Genomic DNA, 17712 nt, shown 5'->3' on the forward strand with positions numbered 1-17712 from the left:
AATGTTTTAATTATGTTAATCTAGATTCCTTCAGGAACATCCAAGATAAAAGCTGAATCTGACCGAAACCATTTGTGGCTAAGCAACAGTTTCTGCAGTCACATATCTGAAGTGCTTGTTAGTTCTACAAAAATACTTTATTCCTAATCTTTTGAGCTGTTCTTCATTAGATATGCAAAACTCACTCTTGTATAATTTGACTGAGTCAAAAAGACAAAACAGGAATAGTTTAGGTTTTACACAAATATAACAGGAAGTGTGTAACTGAAATTCTATGCAAATGACCAGAGCAAGTGAAGGCATTATTTACTCTTTTTTTTTTTGCAAAAACTCTGATACAGTCTTAAATGCACTATGGTTAGCACACCTGGACAAGCAATGGATATTGTCTTCATGGACTTCAGAAAGTCTGAACTTTCTTTGACACAATCCCCCATAAGATCTTCACAAAGCAGCTGTTGAAATATGGGGCAGGATGAAGTGGATGAAAAACTGTCTGGAGCCAGAGGGTAGTGGGCAGTAGTACAATGTCTAGTTGAAGGCCAGTTATGAGTAGAGTACTCCAGGGATCAACACTGGGTCTGGTCTTCAATGAACAAGATGTTTAACATCTTCATTAGTGGTGTGGATGATGGTGTAGAGAGCACCCTCAGTAAATTCACAGACAACACGAAACTGGGGGTATTGGCTGACTCCCCAGAAGGCCACGCAGCCATCCAGAGTGACATTAACAGGCTGGAGAGGTAGGCAGACAAGAATCTCATAAAGTTCAACAAGGACTGAGTCCTGCATCTGGGGGGGAACAACTCCAGGCACCAATACATGCTGAGGCCACCCAGCTTGAAAGCAGCTCTGCAGAAAATGGCCTGGGGGTCCTGGTAGACATTAAGTTGAATGTGATTCAGCAAAGAGCCCTTGCTGCTAAGGCAGCTAATGGTATTCTTGGCTGCATTAGGCAAAATATTGCCAGGAGGTCAAAAGAAGTGATCCTTCCTGTCTATTCAGATATGTGGAGCATTGTGTCCAGTTCAGGGACCCTCAGTACTCTTGTACTGGGCATACTGGTAAAAGTCCAAAGTCGGGGCCACCAATACAATAAAGGGACTGGAGAAACCCTCCTCTGAGGAGAGGCTGAGAACACTAGGAATTTTATGCCTGGAGAATAGGAGACTCCAAGGGTACCTCATCAATGTGTAAAAACGCCTAAAGGGAGGGCGCGAAGACAACAGAGCCAGGCTCTTTTCAGTGGTGTCCAGTGCCAGGACAAGAGGCAATGGGCACAAACTGGAACACAAGAAGTTCTTCTGTCTAACATCAAGAAATACCTCTTTATCATGCAGGTGATGGAGCACTGGAAAAGGCTGCCCAAAGAGGTTGTGGAGTCTCCATCCCTAGACATCTTTGAAAGCTGTCTAGATATGGTCCTGGACACCCTGCTCTAGGTGTCCCTGCTTGAACAGGGAGGTGGACCTCCAGAGGTCCCTTCTGACCTTAAAAGTCCTGTGAATCTGAGATAGACCGCATAAGACAAAAAGAATGCCCCATCTGGCTATTTCTTTCATTATACTAGCTACTGGCTTAATCCTCAAGTCCTACTCTTCAAAATAGGATATGGTCCCAAATATCTATTTTCAGAAGCATTTTTTTTTCATCAACAGCTTGTCAGAGATTAAGAAAAAAAAGAAGAAGAAAAAAAAAAACAAAAAAACAGCAAAGACCGCCATTTACTTTGTCATGTTAACTTCAGGCACAAAGAAGAATGGTGACTAGAGAGTATAGTTTTAGAGTCCTAGTAGTATTCAGATTCAATAACACACATACTTGATCAGTTACAGAGGAAAAGCTTCCCTATGCAGCTTTGCTGGAAAGGAAGACAAAACAAGTCTTATCCTTTTCCACAAAAGAACATGCCTGTTTGAAAGTAGACATAAATCTTTATTATTGCAGTTAACTCTTGCACTTTTTGATGAGTCACGAACAAGGGATCTAAAATTTAGATGTGGAAGCTATTATGACATGGATAGCACATGAACATAGATTGAGAATTTTTCTAATATCAGTAAGCTTCTGCTTCTAGAATAGACTTGAACCAGTGAACTATAAAATAAAGTGTAATAAATACATGTAAATCAACAAAAACAAAGTAAAAGACATGAGTTCTTCTCTTTGGACTCCTCCAATTGACAGATTCCTTTATTTTGTGTTGTTCATGAACATTTTGTTTCATTTGCATCCTTTGGCCAGGGTCAGCTTTTACTTTGTTGAGCCAAAACCTTTTTTCTTTTCTTTTCTTTTTTTTTTTTTTTTAACCAATTTATCAAATCCATTTAGTCAGTTCTTTAGTGTACAGCTGCATGTTTAAAGAATTCTTTGTTGTGGCATCTCCAAGAGCCTGCAGTTACCAACTACTGTTCATAAAGACCTGCAATGCTATTAACTGCAAAACAGTTTTTAGTGAAAAAATTTACTTGCCTATTTATGTGGTCATCCAATTGTTTTGAACAGGAAAATAAGGTACATTATGTTAAAAACTTGGGTAATGATAATGGGTTGGATAAGCCCAGTTAAAGAACAAATAAGTACCTTTGAAACAACTGTAACAAGCTGTATAGGTATGTCTTCTGCAATTATGACTATATTTTAAACCAGCCTAAGAACCAAATTATAATATTTATAATATTACCTCTGGTTCATAGCCCTTAAGCATGTGAAAAATTAAGTTTGTCACAGTAGCTAGCAGTCTTATTTTTTAATTACAGTAACAATATATCTTGACATCTTTGTCTTCACAGCCTTTGTATTTTAATTAGGGGCTCAAAAGTGGGCATGGTGGGGCAGTAAATTAATATTAACAAAATGCTTAGTCATTTGCTATCTCCGAAGGCAACTGACATTTCTGATAGTATTTGGTGAGCATAAATTGAACTGACCTTGGAAGAAACCTTAATGTCCTCATGTGCATAAAAGAGTGAGGAGCTATCTATATGCAGTTTCACACCTCATGAACTTTTACACATTATTCATCTAAATCAGAGATCCAAATACAAAATCTGCCACTTGGGACATCATGTGGATTTCTGATATTTCTTGGCAAATGTAGGATCCTGAAATAAATGGTTAGATTTAAATGATTTACAGATGTAGAGGCAAGAGAGTTGGGGAGTTGGGGTATTTTCATTGTTTTATTCCAGATGCGAACTTAGTGTATAGATAATCATTGTTCTGCCTAAATGGTGTTTCAAAACACCACATTTTAGAGAGCACAATGGCTTGGAAACTGATTATACAGAACATGAGTGGAGACTGCAGTATTTCCTAGCATCTGGCATACTCAGTTAAATGAAGAGCTTGTCATATGCTGGCTTTTCAACTGTGGCATGTCACCTAAAGTCTGCAATGCTACAGCGTGGGTGAAATGACAAAGCTGATGTGCCAATATGTGACATATCTTTAATTTCATATGCCATGCATAGCTACATCCCCCACTGTGAAATGTTTCAGGGGCATATTTTTCAGGTGATGTTACACTGTTTTGCAGGACTATTTGCTCCAATTGAAAGTCACAATTAGCATTCAAGAGTAGAGGAAAAATGTTAGCCAAGCTGTTTGAATGGTACACTTAAACTGAAGACTGTTTTTTATTCCCTCATAATGCTAATCATCCTTGCTACCATCATTTATTTTATGTCCAGGAGATAAATGTTTTGTCTTTTTCCTTTCCTTTCCTTTCCTTTCCTTTCCTTTCCTTTCCTTTCCTTTCCTTTCCTTTCCTTTCCTTTCCTTTCCTTTCCTTTCCTTTCCTTTCCTTTCCTTTCCTTTCCTTTCCTTTCCTTTCCTTTCCTTTCCTTTCCTTTCCTTTCCTTTCCTTTCCTTTCCTTTCCTTTCCTTTCCTTTCCTTTCCTTTCCTTTCCTTTCCTTTCCTTTCCTTTCCTTTTCTTTTTCTGAATTGGACTATCAAAAAAGGCACATGGTAAATGTATGACAGAAACCTCTACATCACTATTTCTAGCAGAAGTCAGAAGTATGCTATGTATTCAATATGCAGAAATGAACAAAATATGTGATTTGACAATTACCAAAATTTCCAGTAATATGTTGTTTTCATACACAAACAACAAAACATACAGAACAAGACTGCTTTAAGAAATAAAAGCAAAACCAGAAATACCAAAGGGATGTAGTGCCATGAATGCAACTACAGAAATAATCTTTCGTGTTCTGTCACTCAAATTGTAAAACTGCAAAATATAGTCACACACACATAGCTAAAGCACAGGGTTCCAGAACAAAGGTTTTGATAAAAAATGACAAAGCCAAAGCCAAGACCTCCATCACTTTGCTCTGAAACATGTGATAACATGTTTTGCAACTAAAATAGGCTATTTTCTGTCCCTCCTTTATGAACTTGCTTGTCTAAACATGACTTGCATCTCCTTCTCTTAGGTCTGTCTTTGGATCTCTTGTTGGAGGAATATTTCACATCTTTATTTGAGAAGGAAAGTAAAATGCTATGAACTTCATGATTAGCAAAAATTCCAGTTACATTGTGGATGCTTTATTTTTATGAATAGCAATATATAACATTTTTCTTTTTCTCAATAATAATAATGTTTTTAAAAAAGATACATGTAATTTAAATGCCACTAGAAGAACCTTATGGATGGCAGTGGAAACTAGTAGTTATGTTTGAGAGGATGGGTCCAATGTAAGGAAATAGCCATGGTGGCCTTAACGCGTACCTGCCAACACACCTCCCTCACTGTCTGTCTGCAACTATCCTAGGGTAACTCTACTACAGTGCCTAATTAGTCCCTGGTCTTTCTGCTTAAACAAACATGTAATTTGCCTGTTCCGAAGATGGTTTGCAAACCAAATATTTGCCACAGTGTGGATCTATACCACCAACTCAGCTATGTAACAGTCCAGTGAACCTGTGCCTGACTCAGGACAAACTAAAAGCAGTTGAATTAGTGGCAAGCTCTATATCCTATTACCACTCCAACTATTCCATTGCCACTGTTTTGACACATTAGTGGGGAAACTAACAACAATTCCATCTATTCAAAAATGAATAGATACATCTATTCCAACTTCATCTATTTCTTTAAACTAGGTAAGAAGGGGGATGGGGCTGAAGCAAGGATTGTTGGGGCTGTGCCAGGGGGAACAATGGCAAGCCCGGGGGATAAGGTAATGGCCCAGCTGAAGTGCATCTACTCCAATGCACGCAGCATGGGTAACAAACAGGAGGAGCTGGAAGCCATCATGCAGCAGGCAGGCTACGACTTGGTTGCCATCACGGAGACGTGGTGGGACCAGTCTCATGACTGGAGTGCTGCAATGCCTGGCTATAAGCTCTTCAGAAGGGACAGGCAGCACAGAAGGGGTGGTGGTGTGGCTCTCTATATTAGAGAGTCTTTCGATGTTGTAGAACTCGAGGCTGGGAATGACAAGGTCGAGTCCCTTTGGGTTAGGATTGGCAGGGACAACAAGGCTAGTGTCCTGGTCGGGGTCTGCTATAGACCGCCGAACCAGGATGAGGAGACGGATGAGGAGTTCTACAGGCAACTGACAGAAGTTGCGAAATCTTCAGCGCTTGTACTCGTGGGGGACTTCAACTTCCCTGACATATCCTGGAAGCACAACACAGCCCAGAGAAAGCAGTCTAGGAGGTTTCTGGAGAGTGTGGAAGATAGCTTCCTGACACAGCTGGTTAGTGAGCCTACCAGGGGAGATGCTCCGCTAGACCTTCTCTTCACAAACAGAGAAGGACTGGTGGAGGATGTGATTGTCGGGAGCTGTCTTGGGCAGAGTGACCACGAAATGGTGGAGTTCACTATTCTTGGCGAGGCCAGGAATGGGACCAGTAAAACCGCTGTATTGGACTTCCGGAGGGCTGACTTTGAGCTGCTCAGGACACTGGTTGGTGGAGTCCCTTGGGAGGTGGTTCTGAAGGGCAGAGGGGTCCAGGAAGGCTGGGCGCTCTTCAAGAGGGAAATCTTAATGGCGTCTGTCCCACGTGTCCAAAGACGAGCTGGCGGGGAAGACCAGCCTGGCTCAACAGAGAATTGTGGCTTGAGCTTAGGAGAAAAAAGAGGGTTTATAATCTTTGGAAAAGTGGGCAGGCCACTAGGGAGGACTATAAGGATGTTGCGAGGCTGTGCAGGGACAAAATTAGGAAGGCCAAAGCTCATCTGGAGCTCAATCTGGCTACTGCTGTTAAAGATAACAAAAAACATTTTTATAAATACATCAACACAAAAAGGAGGACTAAGGAGAATCTTCATCCTTTACTGGATGCGGGGGGAAACTTAGTTACAAGAGATGAGGAAAAGGCTGAGGTGCTTAATGCCTTCTTCGCCTCAGTCTTTAGCGGCAATACCGGTTGTTCTCTGGATACCCAGTACCCTGAGCTGGTGGAAGGGGATGGGGAGCAGGATGTGGCCCTCACTATCCACAAAGAACTGGTTGGTGACCTGGTACGGCACTTGGATGTGCACAAGTCGATGGGGCCAGATGGGATCCACCCAAGGGTACTGAGAGAACTGGCAGAGGAGCTGGCCAAGCCACTATCCATCATTTATCAGCAGTCCTGGCTATTGGGAGAGGTCCCAGTCGACTGGCGGCTAGCAAACGTGACGCCCATCTACAAGAAGGGCCGGAGGGCAGACCCAGGGAACTACAGGCCTGACAGTTTGACCTCAGTACCAGGGAAGCTCATGGAGCAGATCCTCTTGAGAGTCATCATGCAGCACTTGCAGGGCAAGCAGGCGATCAGGCCCAGTCAGCATGGGTTTATGAAAGGCAGGTCCTGCTTGACGAACCTGATCTCCTTCTGTGACAAAGTGACGCGTTGGGTGGATGAGGGAAAGGCTGTGGATGTGGTCTACCTTGACTTCAGCAAGGCTTTTGACACCGTCTCCCACAGCATTCTCCTCAAGAAACTGGCTGTTCTTGGCTTGGACTGGCGCACACTTCGTTGGGTTAGAAACTGGCTGGATAGCCGGGCCCAAAGAGTCGTGGTAAATGGAGCCAAGTCCAGTTGGAGGCCAGTCACTAGTGGCGTCCCCCAGGGCTTGGTGCTGGGGCCCGTCCTCTTTAATATCTTCATCAATGACCTGGACGAGGGCATTGAGTGCACCCTCAGTAAGTTTGCAGATGACACCAAGTTAGGTGCGTGTGTCAATCTGCTCGAGGGTAGGAAGGCTCTGCAGGAGGATCTGGACAGGCTGCACTGATGGGCTGAGGTCAACTGCATGAAGTTCAACAAGGCCAAGTGCTGGGTTGTGCACCTGGGGCGCAATAACCCCAAGCAGAGCTACAGACTGGGAGAGGAATGCTTGGAAAGCTGTCTGGCAGAGAAGGGCCTAGGAGTATTGGTGGATAGTTGGCTGAATATGAGCCAGCAGTGTGCTCAGGTGGCCAAGAAGGCCAACAGCATCCTGGCTTGTATAAGAAGCAGTGTGGCCAGCAGGGCTAGGGAAGCGATTGTCCTCTTGCGGGCTCTGGTGAGGCCGCACCTCGAGTACTGTGTTCAGTTTTGGGCCCCTCACTATAGGAAGGACATCGAGGTGCTTGAGCAGGTCCAGAGAAGGGCAACAAAGCTGGTGAGGGGTCTGGAGAACAAGTCCTATGAGGAGCAGCTGAGGGAGCTGGGCTTGTTCAGCCTGGAGAAAAGGAGGCTCAGGGTCGACCTTATTGCTCTCTACAGATACCTTAAAGGAGGCTGTAGTCAGGTGGGGGTTGGTCTATTCTCCCACGTGCCTGGTGACAGGACGAGGGGGAATGGGCTTAAGTTGAGCCAGGGGAGTTTTAGGTTGGATGTTAGGAAGAACTTCTTTACCGAAAGGGTTGTGAGGCATTGGAACAGGCTGCCCAGGGAAGTGGTGGAGTCACCATCCCTGGAGGTCTTTAAAAGACGTTTAGATGTAGAGCTTAGGGATATAGTTTAGTGGGGACTGTTAGCGTTAGGTCAGAGGTTGGACTTGATGATCTTGAAGTCTCTTCCAACCTAGAAATTCTGTGATTCTGTGATTCTGTGATTTAAAAGTACACATAGACCATGTATACAACCTTTTCCATGTACTGTTTTCCTATACACTTTTAATATACACACCACAGATTGTAAACTATAGTTCCCTCATGTTAATGAATATCTTTCAAAACATAGTGAGGGAATGAGTCAAATATGGCCAGGATCTGAGTCTTAAAAACAAACAAACAACCAAAAAAAAACCCCTACTACCTTCTCAAAGAAGTGCAAATGGATTTGAATCAACAATAAATGCAGCATGAGAAGTCTGTAAAATATACTCAGAACTATCAGAGAAAATAATTCTGAAATATAAAAAGAGCTCTGAAAACTAGATAAAAGAAAGTAAACAAAAGCTATTCTTTTTATTCTGAAATACCTACCTGACTCAGTGCCATAACTTTCTAGGTAGGAGGAGAACGAAAAGGAAAAAGCTTGAATATCTTTTTCCTTTATTCTCTTTCTCAGTGAAAAAATGGCTGGAGAAAACATAAGAATCTGAAAGGGCAGACATTCCATTGTGATTGTAAAACCTGTGATTTGCTGTTAAGCCTGGTATCTTTTAGCTGTGTTCAAATTTGTGATTCTAAAAATGAATAATTTATGAAAGATTATAAAATTAAAATGCTTCCCACAACTCCCCTAACAATTTCATGCAAATATCTTAACTGCATATCCCTTGTTCTTTATCTCCTCTTAACCCTCTCCAGTGGAACAAGGAGGTCTCTACACTGGGTGCTTAATGTCTTCATGAACAGCCTTGAAGTTAAATTCACAGACTGGGACATTTCCATCACAGTGAGAATACTAGAGCAAATGAATAGAAATACATTGTTTAAATTATTTTTCCTATAATTTTAACAGAAACTATCATCCATTTAACATGAAACAGATTGTATATACAATATGAATGCAAACCAATCTGTGAACCACATGACTAAGCTGTAAATTTTTCTCTGCAAATACTTGCTGAGGAGTGGGCTGGCTGTGCATTCATTGGTCTAGCCTTTTCACATAAATCAGAACTGTCCAAAGTCTAACCAGATTTATACTGGCTGCCAATGTTCCCAAAGGCTTTGCACTAGCCAGCTTGGCAGTTCTATAAGGCCCAGCCACACACTGTACAGCCGCCAGGGAGGATCCTTACATTAAGCATATCCCTCCATGGCCAGTTAAGCTGTCTTCAGAGTCACCTTGCACTGTTGGCATGGTGCAAAGTGCCTGCAGTGCAGCTGAGGACTAGGGCCAGGGCATTGCCAGTTCTGATCCTTATGTCAGGGAATGCTCTATTAGAGCAATTTTAGTTATTTTCACAGCTCATTGCAAAAGCACTACACACAAAACCTCCTCATAAAATAAAACCCCTCTCCATGATAAAAGCAGCAAATGAAAGCATTCTTACCTCAACACGGAACAGCTCCTATAGCCAGCAAAGCAGGACTGGAAATCATTATGGTTCCGTCTGTAGACTATGAAAATTTCTAAAAGAAGCCTCAGAAAATATTATGTATACCTACTGTAGGTATAACAGATGAAAAGGTATTTAGGAAGTTCTTTATTTTAGAAAATATTTTAATGTTTACTCTGCCTGCTAAAGTTCTACACTTATTAAATATATATGATATTATTCAGTACAGCATTTTTACTGCCATGCCATACAACGACAATCATCTATAGAATGCTGACTAACCAGCAGCAGCTGTTGAAGAACTTGCTGGAGTTGCAATCCAACCTTTCTCAGAAGTTTAAAGTACAAGCTGAGAAAGCTGAAATATTAAAGAAAGAGTAAATGGAAACAATAAAATCTGGCAGCTGACTTCACAGTGCTTTCAGAAATCAAAGATTTGAAATCTAAGGACACGATCACCTGTAATTCAATGACCTTATAAGAACAACTGTTTGGAAGTTATAGAAAGAAGGAAGCAGCTGTTTAAATTATAATATAAGCATTTCACATGGATTAATAGCAAAATGCAAACAAGGCTTATTTTACACAGAATTCCTTTTAATGAATATATATATTTATATATGTGTATGCATGCATATATACATAAACACTTAAGTAGACTTAAGCAAATACTTAATACTTAAGCAAAGACTTTCTGTTAAGGCCATTATTTGAGCTAAAGTGCAGCTATTTGCACTGTACAGTATAAATGGTTGTATTACGTATTTCATATGCATGTGTATGTATATGGCACAACACTCCTTGACCTAGTGAGAATGCTCTTGAGCTCCATGTCAGCTAGTCAACTATCATCAGGAAATAGTGTGAATGTCTATTATGAATGTAATTAATCAAATTGCAGAAATTTTATTTGAAGCATATTTTTAACACATGTTGCACAGCCATGTTTCATGTTGTGGTATGCATTTTAATACTAACACATTTCTGTGGATAACCAGTCCTTTGAAATACTAGAATTATACTTTACCAGACATATTATTGGTTTTGTACCAATTTCATAACTGATGGATCTTTCCTTGATTCTGATTTAACACTTTCTTTGCACTATATCATGGCCTGGCTTATGTTAAACATTATTTTCTGTAGTCATTGAAATTTCTTTATTTCTGGTCACATACTCATGGTAAGAGACCAAGGCAAAAAGAGAGAATACCAAAAGTGGACTAAATTGAGAAGCTTAATGGCATTGGGATGGTGGAATTCAAACCCAGAACATCTATTTGCCTTGAGAAGAAAGCAAACACTGAAATGCAGATAGATCTATGTGCTTCCAAATTTACATTTGTTAGCGTTCTTTCTTGAGTGGAAATGGACAATATTTCTTTATGCAAGTGGACTCCTCAGGATAAATGTATCAAATCTTATAAACCATGCAAGGGGTATGTTGACAGAATGATTTATGAGTGATATGATGTAGTCATAGAAATAAATGTTAATGACCTAAGATTCCTTTTAAAGTAAGGAAGTGTGTATTCCTTACAATCTGCCTTGTAGTAGTAAAGTAAAAAAGTAAAAGCAAAAGTAAAAGCAAAAGACGGAAGTTCCTGAGTGGCTGCCTTCTGATGCAAATATTAGAACTGCATTTTTCTTACATTCTTTTGATCATTTTGGTAAACATCTTCCAAAAGATACCACTTAGACATGGACTAAAAATAAATATTCATCTTTTCTAGTACTCTGCATAGCAATCAGAATAAAGTTAAAGGCTATAAAGAAAAAAAAAAAAAAAGACTATTTTTGGTCTGACTCCAGATATTGTTTATTGTAACTGAATTGCAGTTTCATTGATAGTTCAGCACTGCTTATCAGAAAAATACCTTCCGTGCAATTAAAAGAAGATAAACACTTTTACTTACTAGTTAATGGTATATAGAAAATACAAGCAAAACACATGTAGTCTTGCTATGATGAATCAAAAAGTTTCAGACTTAAATACTCTGTCTTCTGTGTTCTCAGAGGGAATGGGAATTTGAGATTTTACATGATGTCAAAAGCAAAATCAGTACTGAGTAAAAATAATGCATCTTTCTTGGTTTCATTTCATGTCACAAGAGAAAAAAAAAAAAAAAGGCACAATTTACTCCAAACAAGGAGAGAACTTAATCTTCACATTATGGATTCAGTAATGTAAATTCATTTATATTTAACAAGGAGCCCTCTGTTAGCAGGAACATTTTCTATTTGAACAAATGTAGGGGAAAATAAAATCTTGATTCCCTTATATTTCAAATATAAGATTATATGGATCAGTTATGAATACATGTAAGAGTTTAATTATAGACTTCAGTTATTTCTAGCTATACCACAGCCTTTTTGCTGACTCTGGGTGAACCTTTCAATTTGCTTCACCTTCCCCATCTGTAAAATGTGGGAAAAAAAATCTTCAGGTGTATTTCCACGTTTTTTCAAAATGTTGGGCATATGAAATGCCATAGTACACTGGTGGTGAGATGATAAATAACATACATTAATTTTAATATGGAACCCTTAGGTATGACTAAAATAAGAATGTAGGTAACAACTGACAATGTTTGCACTGAACATCTCATTGGATACACAACTGAATGCGGGAAAAAAGCATTTGTAAAAACATATGCTCCAATTAATTCTCGTAGAGTTGAATACAAGGACCAGAAACTATAACTGAATGATTGTACTAATGACAAACTTTTATTTCCTCATTGATTCATTCAGAGATCTCAGATGACAGCATCCATCATCTGAGAAAACCAAGTTGGAGATTGCACAGCTGCAGATGTGTAGAAGTAGCTATGGCACCATACGTAACATAGACCACAACTCACTATAATTCTATCTATCTAGCAATTAGATACTGTAGCTTGAATTTTCCATTAAAAAGGGCACTGATACAGATTGTACTGAAACTAATTGTCTCACACATAGCAATTCATAGCATGTAGAGAAAAGACTGTCTCAGGAACCAACCATTAAAGGCTTCCCAAGGGTATGCAATACCACCTGTTGCATCTGTCCGTGTGTTTTTAATCAATGCATTCTGCGCACTCTTGGGACAAATTATTAACTGTGCATACTTGAAAACTGCTTCTTCTCACAGGAATATTAATGAAACACATGGAAATTTGTTTTGATATGAACACTGCTGAAACACATGGAGAAATGTTTTGATATAAACAAGCATATTTTCCTTTATGTTCTCCTTCTACTAATTCGTAAAAAGGAAGCAACAGCCTGCTAGTCTGCATGGCAAAAGTGGCAAGAAGGCAACCAAAGCAATAGGGAAAAGATTTCAAGCTGGGCAACACTCATTAAAGAGAGTTCCACATTTCTTAACAATAACTCCATTGCAACTCCCACTGCAACTGCAGCAAAAATTGTATATATTAGATGCGTATTTGCAATAGAGGGGGAAAAAGATGACAGACCCTCACAGGCAGCTAATAGACAAGTGACTGTTTTCATTAAAAACTGATGATAATAGGTCAATCAGGGATAAGGAAAGTGCCTACATCTGGTATTTTTCCTATGTGGGTTCATATTACAATTTAGAAATAACATCAATTTTATTGCAGATTTAAAAAAAAAAAAAAATCCTGAAATTTCAGAGAAACCATGAATGAAGAAGCTAATGTTCCTGCTGAAGCAAAAGATTCCTTTGCCCAGTATTAGAAATTCGGAAAGTTCAATATCCTTTCAAGGGTCTACTATTTTACCAGCCCTAAGACAGATTTCCCTGATAAAACAAACTGTGCTATCCAGCTGTGCCCCTAGCAGCTAGTTCTATTTTGTTTTATATACTTAAAGATCTACATGGTCAGTTTGAAAATGTTTCACTTTACCTTAATGGTTTCACATAGCTATTTTTTCTTTATACTGGCCTCACTCAATCAACCTGCCAGGGTGTACAGTACAAACATCACAGCAATTTACTATTAATATTACTATAAAATAATGAGATTACTAAATGGTAGATCCCATTCCACAGACTTGCCTATGACCCATGTTGGCACACTTAGTTCATTGCAGAAGAGACCTAGTAACACTTGGATATTTTAAACAGATTTTCCATTGAATGTTTGTAATAAGTGGGAGGAAAAACACAGAATCAGTCAGGAATCTATGTTCTTAAAGAGTGGATATAGATTCTTAGCCTACCACAAAAATGGCCAGCTACTGTAAAATATACCTTAGATTTTCATCCAGTTTTCTAAAGAGAAAGCTTAACTCAAGTACAGCTCAGGCTAATAATAAATCCCCCCAAAACAGACAGTATTAACATGAATACATCAAGACATGGAAAGCCTTGCTTCCCTTGGAGATGTTTTGGTAAGTTTCTTAGCTACAGTGGTGGTCTGCATGGGTTCTTGCGCCCAGGAATCACAAGCAAGTGAAGTTCTCAAGGTGCATTTATTATTGACACCAGATTAAGAGAAGGGCTTCCAGGATACAGTTTGCTCCTTCAGTCGCATGGTTGGTGGGACTCCAGGTGTTCTCTAACCAACTGTGAAACTCATGTCAACAGTAATTCAAATGGCATAGCTGGTGCTGGAATCACACCTACCTCAAAATTCTGTAAGAATTGAACAATGTTTGGCAACTGTGATGAAATTATACTTCTGATTGTCAGAATTACTGATGACCCCCAGCAGAAATTGGATTACAACATGTATCCTGTCTACTAGGCAGACACACTTGGTTTCCTCACATTTCCAGAAAGTGGCAATGCCAGCTTTTTATAATCCCAAACAAAAAGCAAAGGTGGGGGGATATAACCTGGCAGGTACTTTTCACATCTCTGTAGCTAGCATACCTGATTCCTATCAGGAACTGCTGTAACAGACTACTTTCCTGAAGATAACCTATGTCATTAAGGTCTGGAAATGCTATGCCTCTTATTCTGAACTGGTACTCAGCTGCTGGTCATGGTGTCTAGCAACCTGGTCACATTCAATGCAAAACCAGGACATATCTAGTTATAACATGTCTTCAAACATGTTATATGTCTTCAAACAGGACACCTGTCACCTGCAATTCCAGCAATATTGTCATGTATGCACTAGGTATCGATGCTAGTCATTTAACAACATAGGACAGCTACCTAGCCATGATGATAACATTATGAACTCAGAGTAGAATTCATCTTCCCCCAACCATTTGCAATTCTAGTCGTTTTCAAGGATTCTTCCTGCAGTACAGCCTTGCTTGGGTGTAAGGCACTGTGTAAAACACTGGATGCTGAGAGAAGGAATCAGCACAGAAGTGTATCTCTTTGATGGTGCTCTGGAGAATGCTAAAGAGCAATGCAAATATGGGCCTGTGACCATAGTTAAGAGTGCAGCTGAGAACTCAAATGTAGGACAACTGCACTCAAAGGATTAGGTAATGGTTTGTTAATTTCAAAGGTATCAGTCATTGTCATTACAGTGTGAAATAGGAATGACCGTCTCTAGCCAAAGAAGTGCTACTGAATGTGGAATTCAAAAGAAGGGTCTGGATCTGAGTTCTATAACTAATGTACACAGAAAGAAAAAAAAAAAAAAGAAAAAAGAAAAAAAAAAAAAAAGTAAGATTTTGTAATTTCTCTTTCCATGAATATCCACTTCCACTTCAATGCTATACTAGGACATGAATTCTTCAAAGTCAGATCAATATAGAAAGAATATCTCTATCAGCACACATTTCTAAAATCTTTGGTGAATGAAAGCAGTCAGCTGCCACTCAAGGTTTCAGGCCTGAAAGACAGGGCTCGTTTAGATATTCCCATTTTCAATAATTTACTGTTGAGTTCTATTTCAAAACATCCTTTTCAGTATTCACGCACTCTCTCCGCTTTTACATAATCCCTTTGAAAAGGACTGTGTGTCTTTCCTACGTAGTGTGGAGACACCCAGTGGAAAAACCAAGGCAGCACAGGAATCAAATGACACTAGGTAACACTAGGTAAATGACTCAAGCTGCTGCTACGTAAATTTGCCCAGAATTCTTACGTGTGGTGCAATTTCCAAAAATGTTAGTGTTGCCTCTTGGCAGTAAATTGTGAGAGTATCTCTCATTTAAACGTCTTCATAATCAATACTTGAAATAAAAGATGTATTTTAACCATTTTAAGAGCAATTTCTTCTTTGAAATGTTTTTTGTTTGTTTGTTTGTTTGTTTGTTTTCTGTGATTTAAAAGAAACAGAAGGTCATAAAAAGCTACAGAATAATTAAAACCTGATGTATTTTTTTTTCTTTCTGAACAGTTATAAAAGCCTCCACAAAATGTTTGTTTTATATTTTGAATAAAGATTGAATTTTTCATTTTATTTCCTGATCTGATTTTATCTTGCTTTCTTTAACTTCTACTGCAGTGCAGAAATAGGGAAACAGTTCAAGAGAAAATATATGCATGCTACTGACTTGGGTGACCTAGAGAGAAAGGCAAATTACTAGCTGCTTTTCTGTGCACAATTGGAAACAATAATTTTCCTTTTTTAAATAAATATTTTTCTTCAAATAACTTATATTTTATTGTATTTCTTGTCACTATGAGATCATCACAAATATTCATAGATGTAGGAGGAGAAATATTTAAAAGATAAAGTTTTGTGTATCCATAATACTGTGTTGCATTTGTTTGTTTGTTTGTTTGTTTGTTTTGTTGTTTGTTTGTTTAATGGACAAGCATTACTCATAAAAATGGTGCAGTCAAATTCTTCTTGCATTATGTTTGCTCCTACATTCTTCATTTGACCAGTGCAGCAGATGAAAAACAAGGGAGCAATTAGAGCTGCATGATTCTGTGAGTAAACCAACACCAACCTAGTGACCTAGTAACACGTTTTTCACAGGCCATAATCCAATACATCGATTGGATTAGTAGATTTAAATTTTGTCCCTCTTCTGATGTCAGAGTAGCAGAAGTGTTTGGAGAAGAAGCCTGCTTTGTGTGCTTTATTCCAGCTGAGAGCTTTCCATCAGCAGAACAATTCTCTGCTGATTAACTGCAGGCAGCATCTGGCTCCTTTACATCACCTGAAGAGTAAAAGATGTCAGATCAGTGCAGAGATATCTATCCTTTCATGTAGCAGTTAGTGAAACCAACACTACAGGCCATAGCAGATAATTATTATGTGCTATTTGTGTAATTCTTGGAATAAATTAATGGTATGAATCACAACACTAATTTAAGTGCCACTAGAAATGATTGATGGAAATACATAGCAGATTAATACAAAAGAAAATGAAAAAGACAACAGAGATTCTCATGTTACTTTAACTTTTCCATTAATTTTGGATATTTTTGTATCCTAATTTTCCTTGACTGATTTACTTTAACAAGTTGGATATGCAAACAATTTTAATAAAGGGGGGATAAGGGGAAATAGGGGAAGAAACGAGACTGATTTGTTTTTTTTTTTTCCAAAAATTGATTTGGTGAAAGAAGATACATTTCACCAATGTGTATTTTTCTAAAGCCACTTGGAATAATCCAGTGTAAACGTTCAGCTGACATTTTTGGAGAGCCTGCCAGAACTGTCAGAGATGTTTGTTGGTGCTTTCCCCACCACCACCTCCACCCCCCCTCTCCCCCAAATGACCACAGCCAATTTAGAGATCTCTGTGCAGAATGTTTGGTTTTCCTCTTCATATTACTTGGCACTTTTTGGAAAAATGTTATTATATAACTGCACCACACAGTACTAAAAGAGCCTACTTTAACTGTCTGCAGTCAAATTAAGTTTTTACTGATTGAAAATTTGCTGATGATGCATATTATTTACTCTTTCCTTGAATAATTTGTGAATGTATAGAATTACATAGAACAGCATTGGTCTATGGGCAAATGCCTGTGGGACTTCATGAGTAACTTCGCCATGAACGTTTATAATTCCTTCTCTCTCTCTCTCAAAAAAAAAAAAAAAGTTATTTTTCTATCTACCATTGAACAATACGAATGATCGTTTTTCAGTGATCTTTTAAATGTATGTATCTTTGGAAGAAATAGATGAAATATCAATGCATATGGTTTTGTCTTTGACAACTTGATAGGAAAAACAAAAGGGTAACAGGAGTATTTAACTACAATTTCATTTAATGTTGGTCTTGTCTCTTTTAATAAGCACAGGCAATCACATATTCAGTAAAATTTTAAAATTGACATTCAGCATTAAATCATTCTGAAAGAAATGTGCAAAATCTTATTCTATATGACTAAAATTCAACAGATTACACTAGCACTGCAGGTTTACAG

The 17712-nt window shown here is 38.8% G+C and overlaps 1 protein-coding gene across 1 annotated transcript in view; it reads right to left on the reverse strand.

Moving 5' to 3' along the window:
• CACNA2D3 (calcium voltage-gated channel auxiliary subunit alpha2delta 3) overlaps positions 1 to 9453 on the reverse strand; it is a 518406-nt gene extending 508953 nt beyond the window's left edge. Inside the window, exon 1 of the mRNA XM_032193911.1 lies at positions 9435 to 9453. The gene's annotated coding sequence lies outside the window, so the exon portion shown is untranslated. The remainder of the gene's footprint in view (positions 1 to 9434) is intronic.
• Positions 9454 to 17712: the final 8259 nt, after the last annotated feature.

Source organism: Aythya fuligula, chromosome 10, assembly GCF_009819795.1.
Source record: "Aythya fuligula isolate bAytFul2 chromosome 10, bAytFul2.pri, whole genome shotgun sequence".
NCBI classification, from domain to species: Eukaryota; Metazoa; Chordata; class Aves; order Anseriformes; family Anatidae; genus Aythya; species Aythya fuligula.